At 40.9% G+C, this 11,063-nt stretch overlaps 1 pseudogene; it reads right to left on the bottom strand.

Moving 5' to 3' along the window:
* Window positions 1–9,242: 9,242 nt before the first annotated feature.
* LOC133901102 (uncharacterized) lies at window positions 9,243–10,843 on the bottom strand (annotated as a pseudogene).
* Window positions 10,844–11,063: the final 220 nt, after the last annotated feature.

Genomic DNA, 11,063 nt, shown 5'->3' with positions numbered 1-11,063 from the left:
TGGTATGCATGTAAACATCGTTGAGTTTTGAGATGTTTGTACTAACTATTAGTAGGAAAAAAGAAAAGACTTTAGCACTTCTTTTATCTTAAGGCTGGTGCGGGATCCCGGTGAGCAGAGGGCTCGACGCTTGTCTGCAACGGGTCTGGACAGCGTATGTGCATGCTTCATCGGAAACCCACATGGACAATACAGAAGAGAAGATGACACACTCGCCCTTGATGCGAGCATCGGAGAGGTATCCAGTGCCAATGTCGTATGTGAACGCCGGTGAGCTCGGAGCACATAGTTTTTGCTTAAAAGTTCGAGCCAAATGCTAACAATGTGAAACAAAGATGGAACTTAAATTGTACTGTTTCCGGAAGAGTTGCAATGAGCTTCGAAGGAAAATGAATTTATAAACATCGTATTTTTTTCTAATAAACTGTGCTTTGTTGCGAACTTGTATCCCTGAATTCCAACAGATCCATGGCAGCGATGAAGAACAAGTAGGCGACGAAGTCCTCTTCTCATTCTCATACACGCAAAGGCCATTGCGGGTTTAGAATGGCCAATTAGCACGGTGCTTCATGGAAATTGACACCAGTTAGTATGGTATTATATGGAAATTAACGAAGCTATCTGTCCACACGCTGCAACAAATTTGCTCTGTGAATGAACAAAATAGCTGGTCATCTAACTAAATAAGCTCAACATTGCACACCCCACCGGTGCACCCTCGACGAGCACCAGCACGATGCCATCCTGCGCCGTCCTGTGATTCTGCACCAGCATGCCGCGAGGCCGCATCTCCCTTTCCTGTTTCTTCTCGATAGCATGCACAGATCGGGAGGAGAAAACAGATTGTACTATTCAGTCTCACCGAATGTAAATAAAATCGAAGCCAAATAGGACCACGATCCGGGCTACAAATGTTACTTCACAAGTTGGAAGGATCTGGGGAGTTTGGGAAGTTGCCTAGCTCAGTCTGCTGTGTGGTGGTTGCCGTCGCCCGGGAAGAAGGCCGCTACTGCAGCGGACTCGTCAGGCAGCGGAGGGACGTGAGGGGGTGACGTAGTGGCGAGAGGCATCACGGCAGTAAATAATCGCTGCGAAGATCTCTGAATTTTTTGCAAATTTTCTTTGGGCATTTACAAATACCTCTCCGATTTTTTATTTTTTGCAAGAATATCACTCGAATGATGGTTTTAATAATATTTTTGTATTTTTCTAGTGTTAAGTTTACAATAACACTAGGAGTAGTGATTTCTTTGCAATTGTCTTATTTTCTCCCCTCTTTATGCCTTACTTGTTTGATTTACTTAAAAGAAAAGCACTGCTATGAGGAAGAAGAAAAAATGGTGAGGGTTAAGGTGGTTCTTTTACTCTTCAGTTAACACCGTTTGGACGGTGGTAGCACACAAGGAAGTGGAAAATAAATTTCTTGGTGGCAAATCGAGGGTTTTCTAAACTTTTAGTAGCACATAAGGGACCATCAATTTCTCGATGGAAAATCGAGAATTTTCTCAATTTTTAGTGGCACATAAAGGAATTTTCTCTTTAATTTTTCGTGTTGACATGTTAAGATGACATGGCATGATACTTGTACATACCAGAGACACGGTAGGCCAATAAAATGGATGTGTTATGTATGTGTACACACAAGGGAAAGAAGGCTGCGCTTCAGTTCTTGTAACTGGTAGGCACAATGAACGATGCAAAAAGTCGAAATCTTGTTTACTTGATCTTAAAAAAACTGGTAGGCACAATGAGCATGGTCCTGAGTTGTGTGCAATGTAGGAAGCATCCACCTGGGATTAGGAGGCCACGAGCAACACGCTGGGTTAGATAACCAAGGGCCCCAGAGTCATATGTGCAGACACCAATGAACATACTGCCCAGTGAATAGAACACATGACTTTGCCATATGTCGGGTTGAATATTACTATTTTGGTTCTGAAATAGATATCATCTTAAAATATATGCAGTCAAATTTTAAAAATTTTAATCACTAATATACACAAAACTATTAGGATTTGATATATAAAAATGATAGTAATAAATTTATTATAAAAATATTTTAATATTATCTAATTTTTATTAACTTTTAACAAGAGATAGTTGTCAAAAGTAATAATCAAATGTGCTTGTTGCAGATCATGTCGATATTCTAAACGGCAAGTAAAAGAGAACGAAGGTAGTAGCGGCTTAAAAACTTATGCCAAATGCCGCACAAAACAATGTATAACGAAGGAGGAGAACCGAGTGCTTTGGTGCGAGGTTATTCGTCTATCATGTCTGAGTTCATTCTTAGGACAAACTAGACGCTTCATTTTCCACAGAAAAAGTATCCCCTACTGTATATCCCTCAATATATATATATATATATATAAACTAACCAAGATATCCCTAAATTCCTTCAGAGCAGTATGTGAAAAAAGTATCTAAAAAGTATGTGAAAAATTGAAACATAGCACATTTCTGATACAAATTGACACATTCATATTATTTTGAGAGGAACTAATTCGTATTTGAGCAAAAGCTATTGGATGTTGTATTAACCTGACTTAATTATGAGTACATGGGCTTTTGTGGGAGCAAAGTGGACCGGGGCTAAGGGTGTTGGGAATAGTCCCGTACCTATTTGATAATGGCCAAGATTGGACCTAACGTAAATAGTGTGAGAGCCTATCACTCTTAGGCTAGCTTTTAGAGCGCAGAAAGAACCCTCCCGATCCAACGCAAGGGCATGGATGCATGTCTTGCGAATGATTGGAAAAAGTGGAGGCTCAGACACAAAACAACCTGGGCCTCTTGGTAAGCCTTACGATGTGTTTCAAGCCCTGGGCTAGGCAGCAATACTTGTAATGTCACCAAACTACAATAATACTAGCTGTGCCATAATGGTCTAGCTACCTCATGAGGCCCCTGGTTCCGCCTATGTTACGTGGAACGCCGGGAAGCGGGGCTGAGAGGCCGACCCAGCACCGTGCCTCCACTGGCCTTCTTGGGGCGCAGTGGCGGGCTCCAAATTTTTAATTTAGGTGTATATATCCGCTGCGCTCGTACTAACACCACCATGCCCTGTCTAGCTGTGTCCATGTTGCCGCCCTGCATAGCTCGTGCTCGCGTCTACGCCGCAGCCAAGGTCGATAGCATCTTTTAGCTTTGTGTCGTTGCATGGCTTGGCCTCCACCTCTTTCTGCTGAACCGTCATGTTCACCACTGTATTTGTGAACAGTTTTTTCTTTTCTTCTTCTCGACACAACTGTTCGTTATTTGCTCGTGCGCCGATACAGCAAAAGCTATCTGAACTTTTTATCTTCATAGTCTTTTTACCACCGTAGCACCACTCCGAACATAGCATGAACGACGAAGCGCGGTCAACACCATGATCATATTGAGCACGAATTGAACCACAAACGTAGTCAAATTGAACTTGTTCACATATATTTCTTCTCAAAGTTTCTATTTCACTTGGTCTATATGGACATAATCGAAGCAAAAAGCTTAGAGAGGACAACAGAGGGGCTGAGAAGGGGGCACTCACCGGAGACAAAGAACAAGCAAAGAAAACAAATAGACACATATTGTTCTTATGGATTCACTGTAGGAGTGCAATGAAATAAATAGACATATATGTATGAGCAAAGATGCAGCACATGTGCAGCACTATAACATATAGAGGCAGCAGTAAATAAGAATAGTATCGTGCTCCGGCTGCCCCCGGCCTCACCGTGCTCGTGTTGCTCGTGCTCGCCATGACCACCGCGCCTGTGCCTAGTGCACCACCCACGCTTGTCGCGCTCACCATGCCAGCGCTGCCCGCGCTCGCACTTGCACCTGCGGCCCTACGCCCACGCTCTCCGTGCCCACCCGAGGGCTCGTGCCGCCGCCCTCCTCCATCTCTCGTGTGTGGCTAGCTGCATGCGTTAGGATGAGTTGGACAGTTTGGATAATTGATTTGGGCCACAAACGAGAAGCTCGCAGTTTGGGCTATAGGCTTTTTTTTCTTCTTGATTTGGATCATTTTCTTTCTCCGTTTTTACTCTAAGTTGTTAATCTACTTAGGCTAGATGACATATATAAAAAAACTTATACAAAAATTTAAATATACATATGTACACCCGTGCCTCTTCTTAGGCCCACCTCTGCGGGCCGTTGTCGGAAAAGAGGTTCTTCATGTCGACGAGCTTGAATGACAGACTCTGTCATTCCGTCGTTGCTATCGCTGCCCACCGCGTGTTTGAGTCGTCTGGTGCTTGTACATTTTTTTTTAGAAAATGGATAAAAACATCCGGCTTTTTGCATCCAAAGATGCATACAGCCAACAAAAGATTATTACAACCCCTAACAAGAGTGGTGCTTGTGCATACAGGGAGAGCTATTAGTCGATACATCTTATACAATTATTTGCACACTGAAATCCAGGGTGTGAATCATTTGCATTTTGCACATTGAAATTACTTCCAAGTTATGAATCATCAATACATGGAAATCTAAAATTATTTATATTGCATCTTGTAAATTTGTTGAGAATTATATAAGGAATAGGATCAAGACATTGACATCTTATTTTGCTCTTGCAACACTGTCCAACCAACCTTCTCTACAGCTAGAAACGGTTGAAACCGGAGCTAGCAACGCTAATGCCGAGCAAGATAATCACCATGTTGTACTCAATCTCGAGGGCATTAAGAGCTTCTGAGGATTTGTAGCTTCTCTCTGCGCAGGAAGTCAAGTTGCGGTTTTGTCTCGTGGTCGATGATAGCCGGAGCACGATTCGCCGTGGTAGTCTGCATCTTGCCACCCGGCTCATAGTTTAGAGACTTAGAGGGTCCATTTATCAGTCTCAGTAAGAAATTGTCACTCTGATAAAGTAGTAAAAAGTTAAATATTACTGTTGTATTAGTTTTTGAACATGGTACAACCGGTGCAACTCATGTACCTGGTTCAGCAGAGATGCAGACAGCGGTGAGCAATTTTGGTAACCTTGCAGTGCTGGTAATTCAGAATTTTGTGGAGATTAAAAATGAAAAGAGCAATCGATGCTGTATGATTAAAAGGACCAGGGTTCTGCTGATTTATTACCTGTTGTCGGAAAATCTGTTCTTGCTTCAGGATGGCCATCTTCATCTGCTCTCTATCCATCTCTTGATGAAACTACCTTCAGGCCTTGGCCGGAATTTGCCCTTGTTGGTCTTGGGAGTCTACCTTCACTTTCTCATTATCCCTGCACAAGCTCGGTCTTTGCACGTTTGAATATGTTGAATTTCCTACTGATCGATAATGTAATCCTGAATTTTACTGTTGTCCAATGGCATGAGCATAGTTATATATGACTTTATATATAAGCTTAACATGGTTATATATGACTTTATACACTACACAAAACTATGCGCATGGTACTATATATCTCGAATGCATGTTGTCGTGCATGCAGGATCCACAGGTCAATCACCACGAGTAAAAGAGAGGGTACAAGAGTGGTTCAACTTGTACCAACTTTTACCTTTTTCCGAGTAAGATGCCATGGCATGATACATCCTAGTGAAACGGTAGTTTCGAGCTGTAAATTTGAGATGTAATATATATACATCTAAAAATTGGAGGGGGTTGAGCTCTTCAGTTCGAAAAGCGGGCAGTCGAAGGGAGCATGCTTCATGATGTGCTGTGTGCAAGTAAGAAGCATCAAAATGGGCTTACGAGGCATCGGGACTGCATGCACACTACAAAGCTTTTCATTGGTACGCTGTAAACACTACAAAAATTTGAGGAATATAATTTCATCTAACTTGTGATATGGCATTCTTTAGCAAGAGCTTCTTCGCAGTTTGCTGTCAGATTGGAGTTACCATACATCTCCCCATATTACAGCCCGTCCTACCTGGCCAGAACCTGGAGTGGAACATTCGATGTATCTGACAACAACTTGGATCCCTGACAAAAGCCTGGAGTGCAGTCTTCCTGCCTTTGTAACATCAGACTGCATACAAACTGGCATGGATGAGGAAGAGCAACAGTCCAGCACCGAAAGTAGACCAGTTGCAGACAATCAGGGCACCGAAGATAGCTTAGATGAACCTAGTCAAGCTTGAATTTCTATTATCGTCTGTTGGCTTAATATCGTATTTATCCTAATTATGCACTAGAATTGAGCTTAAGTTATCCTATGTAACATTGGGTTTCTATCAGTACTTTGCCTTTCTTCTTTGCTCTTCTAAAAAATGAACTTGGCAGACCTTAAGGCAATGTCATTGGTAAGCTCATGCGTGGCTGCAAATCAAAGGTTACCTTTGATGAAAATGTCATTTCTTTCTTTCTTTCTATGTCATTCTTCGTGCTGTTGAAAGCGTATTTTTAACATTAAGTCTAGTGAAGAATAAATTGAGAAATAGTATGGACGACAAGTTATTAAATAATTGTTTAATTATATTTATTGAGTGTGATATTTTCTGCAAGATAAGTGAGGATAACATAATCGAGACCTTCGTAGCCATGAGAAAGTGTAAAGTAAAGTTCTAGAGTAAATATTGTAATCTTATATTTATCGATCTATGTAAGATTTTATTTCATATTTAGACTATTTATATTGTACTTTTCGCAAATTTCAAATTTATTTGTTGAATTTATAATATTGAGAACTTTTAGTATTATTATATTGTACTTTTAGCAAATTTTATACTTATATATTGGATTCAAAAATTCTCACTAGGTATACCCAACATTCAAATCCTGGTTCCGCCACTGGTTGCCGAACCGTTAACATATAACAGAAAATGTAAATCCACACGCACTTGTGGACGCATGAACAATCTGGTCAGTTGGCTCATGAATTAATAAACAATAGATGAAGAGATACCCATACTGGACCTATAAAACTGAAGATACATTGTGCCTGGGAAAGGCATGCATATATAGAGTGGTAGGTTCTCGTTGATCGAGCATGATCAACGTTGAGGGACAGTGTTCTGTGTCTAGGCTAGTGAAGCAAGCATCAACGTAGGCTTAAGAGGTATCGGGATTATACATGCTCCAAGGCCTTTTCACGGGTATGCATTTAAACATTTTAAAATTTGAGTTTTCCATCCTTAACTTCTAGCATGGAAACATAAGCTTATAGCAAATTTTTCTAACTTAAGCCTGATGCAAAGTCACTGCAGATAGAGGGCATCTATGGCATATAGTGTTTTTGAACATAAGCTTATAGCTTCTTTTGCTGCTACGGATAGAGGACAAATGCCATTGTCGAGGAGTAACCAAGGTAGCACACAAAATGTAGTAGTCCTACTGTATGTGGAGGAGTTTCTTTAACTTCGCTTTGCCGTGAACTCGAGTCCCTAAATTTCAATGGATCATGAATTAAACGAAAAAGAGACAACAGGTGCATGCTTGTACATTAACAGATACAAATTGTCAGTTTGTTGACATATGCTCCTTTTCTTTTAGCAAATGCCGTTGTATGTAGGTTAGCCCTGGTTACGACTATGGGCTTCTGTGGGCCACTGGAGGGACCACGGGGTGGAAGATCACGATTCTTTTTTTTTTATTTTTTTAAATAAAAATTATAAATATATGTACTATTTTTGAAAAATTACAAATATAGACTCATGTCGCCTGTTGGAAAGGCGACAAATCACCTATCCACCATTGGAAAAATATTATGTTAATACTCTCAAAATTCAAAACACTATAGAAATAATCATGAAAAATTCTGAAAACATTATATGTTGTAAATGATGCTATCATCTAGCTCTCCAAAAACTTTTAGGGAAAAACATGCATTTTTTGTTTCTCATTGCACAAGTAATTTTTGAGTTGAATTTTTTTTAAGAGCTAGATGATCCTCTACACCAAAGAATTTTTTTTAAAAAAAAATTATTACTATTTCGCTAGTGTTTTAAAATTTGAGAACATTAGAACATGATATTTTTTATTTTTAAACATGTCGCCCTGCCAACAGGCAATAGGAGTCTAGAGTTGTAATTTTTTAAAACATGCGCATATATTTTGTAATTTTTTATTTAAAAATATATAAATAAAAAAGTTCGGAAGATCAAAACTTTTCTGACTGCAGAAGTCGGAAACAATATTTCGAAAAAACTGAAGAGAAAACGATAAAACTATGCAGAAACGATAACGAAAACAATTTAGATCATTTCTGATCGTTTTTGAGTTTTTGTTTAGTCAGGAATTTTCAACTGTAATTATCGAATTTCCTTGACCCACGACCAACAGTCCCAGCAACAGCCAACAGGCCTCCAGACTCCCGACCCGTCCGACTCCCAGGCCGTGACCTGTCCGCCTCCCATGACACTGACCTGTTGCACTTCAGATGTTTGGCAATACTACTCCAGCATCTGACACTGATTTGTGTCTGATCTGCTATATATATATATATATATATATTATTTATTTATTGTTCTCAAAATTATGAACTCAGCTCTGGTGGTTGTGTTACTGTAGATAATACCCTTGCTTCTTGTGCGAATTGCAGCTGAAAAGTTCATTACATGAAGAGACAGTGTGACTTGATGTGGAAACACCGGTGGATCCAACTCTTTTTTTTTTTTGACTCTGGATCCAACTCTTATGCACATGATGAACAAGCAAAGATCTACCAGTTTTAACTAAAATCGATCTGACAGGTTAAGACGGCAAATCCAAATGTGCATTGCGATGCTCGGTAATAATCAGGTCTTAAGAGCTATTTGAGCTCGCTATGAATGTCTTTGCTTTCTTCTGTTCTTCTTAGTATATTTCCTCGTATTTAGAATGAATTGCATATGCAAGAAACTTGATTGTTCTTTCGGATTTGAATTATCAATTCCCGATCGATACATGTTTCCGTCTCGATAATATCATTTCTGATTTTCTCGTATTATCAACGTGTTATTCATTTCCGATATTATTATTATCGCCTTTGTTTCTGAGCGAAAATATGAATTTAAAAATAGTTTAAGTCTTTTTTTATATTTTTGAACCGTTTTCATCCCTAACTATAAGCTTCATCGGTTCATCCTAAAAGTCAGGGCCTATTGGCTAGTCGTGGGCTGGGCTTCACCTTCACACCCAGCCCTGCGAAGTATACTTGCTGGGTTACAATGGGCTATATTTCCAGGCTTGTTATTCCGATCCTTTTAGGCATGGCATTGTCTGGATGGACCGAAAATCTCGACCCATCCACACAGATTGGCCCGGATTTAAGTTCATTCACATGGATTGGCCTAGATTTTGGCAGAGAGAGAAAGAGAGAGAGATCATGGTGGTTTTTGCTTATGGTATTCCACAGAAATTATCAAGGCTATTTTCCACTGGCTGCAACAAAACACCTCTGTGCTGTGATGTACAATTGTGCATGTAAAAAACATATGTTCTGTCTCTCTCTGAAACCTACAACCACAGTCCTAAACAGCAAAGTCACCACATCATCATGCCGTCTTCAGGCTCAGGCACTGGTACATCCAAGCGCGCTGCGCCATCTCATCCATCCTCCTGCTCTCGATCTGAAACCTCGCCGCAATCGTCACGTCGTCCTCCCTGAACTGCGCCAGCTCGGAGTCCGTCGACGTCGAGGACACCGCCGTTGCTCCGGAGTCCGAGTTGGACGACGGCTTGAGTCGCTTCCCGTGCTGCCTCCCGGCGTCGCTGCTGCTGCTAGGCCCGGTTGCTAGAGTCAACTCAAGGCTGCACTCTTCTGCAGGTGCAGGGGCAGGGGCCTTGCTGATCGAGAAGCTGAAGAATTGCTGAGGATTCGTAGGCTTCTCGCGATGCAAGATATCGAGTTGTGGTTTTGGCTTGACGTCGATGATCGCCGGAGCGCAGTTCGATGTGGTTGCCTGCATCTGCTGCATCAGTTGGTTCTGAACATGGTACAACCGGTGCAACTCATGTACCTGGTTCAGCAGAGATGCAGAGAGTGGTGAGAAATTTTGGTCATATTACAGTGTTGATAATTCAGAATTCTGTTGACTGATTAGCGATTACCTGTTGTCGGAAAATTTGTTCTTGCTTCAGGATGGCAATCTTCATCTGCTCTTTATCCATCTCTTGCTGAAGCTACTTGCAGATCTCCTTTGCGTTTTGTTTTGTCTGTTTCATGAGAAAATGGCAGGAAGTGATTCAGTTGGTCTGCAAATTGCAATACGATCCGACAACTGCAATTTGAAAATTATATGAAAGTGCATGTTTCGAAAAAAAAAATCAAGTGATCTGTTTCATGAAATTGTCATGTGCATGATCACAGAACTTTTTTCGTCTTATATACCTATATTTCCTAGGGTCTTCTTGTAGCTGAACTAACAAAATCATATATTCAAGCAGGCATTGGTCACCTTCAAAGGCTTTGAAACTGCATCTTCCAAGAACAACCGTACTACAGTTCTCTTTACAAGAAAACAAGAGGAAGAACAATACACATGCCACTAGCCCTTCCGAAAACATCGTTTCGTAGCGAAAGACAGAACTACATAAGGCAAGAACACCAAAAGAAGCACAAAGAGATCTGCATACTCTGAACCAGAAACATACATGAAACACTCTGAACTCTTAAAGAAACAAGAGAAAGAAGAACCGAGGAGCCCTATGCTCACCTCTATTTAGAATCTCCAAACTCCCAGTGGTCTGTGGAGCATGAAAGGGCACTCTGCTCTTCCTCTCTTTGTAGCTCGCCAGAAAGTCCAGACAAAGAAACCCAAGAAACTATGTTTCTGCTGGGAAGCAGGCAGGTTGGAATGTGATGTATATCTAGGGAGGCTGGGGAGGAGATTGGAATTTAAGAATCTCTCCCCCTGTTGCCATGAGCTTCACAGCCCATAAATGTGTGGGGTCCTTGTAGGCATGCCAAACAAATCCAAGTTCCTTTGGCCAATGAGCTCATGTATCTTTATTGTGTGAAAGATGCTTCCTTGTAGTGCCAAGAAAAGGATAGGCCTAAGATAATGAGCAGGGCCAGCTGTTGTATTCTCATCTCCAACCTCAAAAAGCCTATGCATCCCTGTTAGTTCTACACCAACAATTCATGTCTAGGTTGACCTATTGGTTGTCTAAATCCTTTCATACCAATGCTAGAGTTATATCAATGT

Source organism: Phragmites australis, chromosome 19 (genome assembly GCF_958298935.1).
Source record: "Phragmites australis chromosome 19, lpPhrAust1.1, whole genome shotgun sequence".
Lineage (NCBI taxonomy): Eukaryota > Viridiplantae > Streptophyta > Magnoliopsida > Poales > Poaceae > Phragmites > Phragmites australis.
The sequence above is the reverse complement of the archived record's forward strand: the minus strand, read 5'-3'. Positions and strand labels throughout refer to the sequence as shown.